The following is a 3,922-nucleotide window of genomic DNA, read 5'->3' on the forward strand; positions in this document are numbered from 1 at the left end:
CTTTTTGGTGTTTACAATTTAATGTTCAATGCAGCTTCTGGGGATCACTGATATCTGTGTATGTTATCTTCACTGATCAAACAAATCTGAATTCCATACAATACGTAAGAATTATACCTGAAACTGAATATCTCTGCCACTATTAGTCAATTTACATTTCCATGCTGCTATTTATTTTCACCATCAGGAGTTACATTCCTAATAGTGCTTAAACTGGATCAGGAAAAAAAGGTTCACTTTAATACAGCACAAAATAGCCCTTGACCTCTTCCTTCCCCTAAGTATATGCTTGGTCTAGCCGATGTACAAGAGGCCACATCGGGAACACTGGATGCAAATGAGGTTAGAGAAGATGGAATATGAGGTGCTGTTCCTCCAGTTTACATGTGGCCTACTCTGGCAATAGAGGCCAGAACAGAAAGGATTGCATGAGAATGGGAGTCAAAATCAAAGATCATAGATCATAGTTCTTTGGTCAAAATGATTAGGAACTGGGAGACCCAGTAGGCCGTAGCGGATCGAAAGCAAGTGTTCGGGGAAATGGTCACCAAGTTTACACTTGGTCTTGCTGATGTACAAGAGGCCACATCTGGAACACTGGATGCAGAAGATGAGGTTAAAGGTGGTGCACAGGAACCTCTGGAAGGGCTGCTGGGGTCCCTGTATTCTGCTTGGGTAGGTTATAATCCACCTACCATATGCATGTTTAACCCACAGGCTTTCCCCTCTCTCCCTGGTTCTGGCCCACCTCCCTTTCACCTATCCCCTAATAGCTTCCATTGTTACCATCCTTATTTGTTAGATTTCAGCACAGGCAGCTTTTGTGTTCCTGTTTCTCACTTTCCAGCAGCCTCCTCCATCTTCATCATCCCCATCCCAGCCTGCAGCTCCTTTATTTCCGTGCCTGCCTCCATCCATTATTCACTTGCCTGTCTCCCAACTTCACCCATGCTGCTCATTTCCCCCCCACTCCCCCCCCCCCCCCCAATGTTGCTCGCCCTTCCCCCCATGTCGCACCAGAGTGCCTCTCCGGCACCTCTGTAAATAAAAAGGCAAAAAAAACTGCATGAATTTTAACTAGCAGGTGTGTGGTCGGGGTAACCTGGTTGAAAGATTGAGAAGGGGAACCCCACTACTGAGGTTCCCTGTAGGGGGGGGGGGGGGAGCAATAGGACCCAGCAGAGTCAGACCACGTGCAGTCTGCATCGTGGAGGTTGTGGGCCTAGTGCTGAGCCTGGACCTTTGGCGAGGTGACGGCTCTGGCTCGCTGGTGGGCGGTGGAGAGGCGAGGGTCAGCGGAGTCGCTGGTGGAGGCCCGTGGTGGGCTGGAGTAGAGATACGGGCCGGCGGCAACAACATCAGTGGCCCCGGGGAGACAGTGGAGGACGGCAACAGCAGCATTGGTGGCCCCAGGGAGGTGGTGAGTGTCGGCAGCCTCGGCAGTTTCAGTGGTCCGGGCCTGGGTTTGGCCGGGAAGGCGGTGAGGGTCGGAGAGGCGGAGGATGCTGTTGCTGCTGCTCGTGGTGGCCATCTCTGCCACGTGGTGGTCGTGCAGGTGACACTGTGGTCCAGCGGCGGAGCTACGGGCCTGCGGGCGGGCGGTTGAATCGAGGAGTGTTGGTGGAGGGACCGGTCTGGAGGCTTGGTAAAGTCCAGATAGGCGATAAGCGTTTGTGTGGATCTGGCGTCGAATGAAGTAGCGTTGTGGTCCATTGCAGGTGTGAGTGGGTGAGTGTGTGTGGGTGGATGAGTGGGTGGGTGAGTGCGTGAGAGAGTGGGTGGGTGAGTGGGTGAGTGAGTGGGTGGGTGAGTGAGTGGGTGAGTGGGTAGGTGGATGAGTGGGTGAGTGAGTGGGTGAGTGAGTGGGTATGAGTTTGTGTGTGTGTGTGTCGGGGAGTGAGTATGTGAGTTTAAGTGTGTGTGTGGGTGTGGGTGTGAGTTTTTGTGTGTGAAGGCCCAGAGGTGCAGGAGAGTCAGGGCGAGTTGGTGCCGGGCCGGCACCTTCGTAAAAATACATGATTACCGTCTTTTTCTTTACTTTCTTGATAATTATATTTCACGATAAATAGTGAGTGCAACAGTGCAATATTTTGTCATATTATTAAATTAAGTATTATATGTTTTATTGTACTAATCATACAATGGGATGTAATGATCGGCTATAATCTTGTTTGAGCTGCTCAGGAGACTAGCTTGTGTCCCCCCCCCCCTCAAGCAAAACCTGAAATGACGCCCCTGTTTGACAGCTCCGGCACCTAAAAAATTAGCACTGCAACACTGTTCACCCCCTCCCAATGTTGTTCTTCCCACCGAGTCCCTTGCCCCCGAGTTCCTTGTTTCTCCTTTCACCCATCGTTAAGTTCATTTGTGTGTAGGATCTGCAGATGCTGGTTTACACAAAGTGATGGAGTAACCCAGTGGTACAAGCAGCATCTCTGGAGAGAAAGAATGGGTGCCACCCTTCTTCAGTCGGGGGGCGGGGAGACACAGAGATAAGAAAGGGTAAGGTGTGAAAATGAGACATCAAAGGTGATTGAGTTCAAGGAAAATGTAGAACAGGTCATTGTTAACTTGGAAAAGGTGACAACAAAGTAGGTATGTTGCAAAACCTACCTTAAGCGTTGCTGCAGATCTGTCCAAGCCCGTGTGCGTGATTTTGGCGCCGTTGAGAGGGGGGCGGGTTTAAAACGCGATTTTCCCTAGGCTATTCAAATCGAGCTTGTTCAGCCTACTTAGTTGCTGACGAAAAATCGCTGGGAGATTCTTTCGCTGGAGCTATTTTTAAATTTAAATGGTTAATTTAATTGTTATAGTAGGTTAAAAATTATCCTCTATACCCGCGACCGCCGACAACGGGACGGATCTCATACAGGGGACAACGGAAGGTAGGTTGTTTATTTTTATATTAAAAAGGGCTTCTTAAGATCCCTTTATACAAAGTTTTATGTTGCGAGTGGCCCCATTAAAATCCCACAGTATTTTTCTGGGCATTTGGGGTACAAATTCACTGCAATGGGAACGTTCTAAACCAGCGCATTCCACAGGATCCCACTCGAAAGCTGATTTAAATGGCCATTAATTTACAGCAATTGAACACTAAATTCCTTCCATTTGGCCTATAAATTAATGTAAATGAGATTTAATAATCATGTTTTATTGTGAATTCTTTGTGAATGTTATTTGGACACTTAGGCTATTTAAAAATATTAATCTTTTCTTAAGAAATGGATAGATGTTTAGATCTAGTAATTGAAGTTTGGAATTAGCTACAATTGGGTAACTAACTAATTATATGCTTTAATTTCAGGTCATCCAAGTAAGATTGTTTCATATTTGTTTCAGAATGCTTCAATCTATAATAACTGAACATTTCTTTCAGTTCGCTTAATTTTTAATGAAGTTATGGCCATTTCAATGTCCTCGATCACAGCTTTTGTGTTAAGTCAATGGAAAATCAATAGGGAACAAGATGCTAATTTCCGAGTATGAAAATGGTCATAACTTTTTTATACTGAAGATATGAAAGTGAATTAGGTGTCAAATTAAACTTATTTTTGTGCTTTATCTGATGGGATAAATTGCAGACTTGATTTTTAAAATCTCAAAATTTTGTAACATTGCTAAACAAAGCATGCAGAGATGACATTTAATCAGGGGGACAGTCAGAGATCACTTTATTTCGCAGGGGCCGCGGAATGTTTTTGAAAGTGGGGGGGTTGAGGGATCACTGATCACCGGCCTCGGGAGCTGATTACACTGCGGGTTACTGAAATGGACGAAGAAATGCCCCACGTTCCGCCCCGTTGCGTTACGTTGCGTTACGTTGCGTACTACACGTCAGCCCATTGCATTTAGCAGGAGTGGACTATTTTGCTCCTTATAGGATCTCTGGTGTTTATCAGCCGCAGCGCCCCCTGCTGTG

This window comes from Amblyraja radiata, chromosome 10, assembly GCF_010909765.2.
Source record: "Amblyraja radiata isolate CabotCenter1 chromosome 10, sAmbRad1.1.pri, whole genome shotgun sequence".
Taxonomy (NCBI): Eukaryota; Metazoa; Chordata; class Chondrichthyes; order Rajiformes; family Rajidae; genus Amblyraja; species Amblyraja radiata.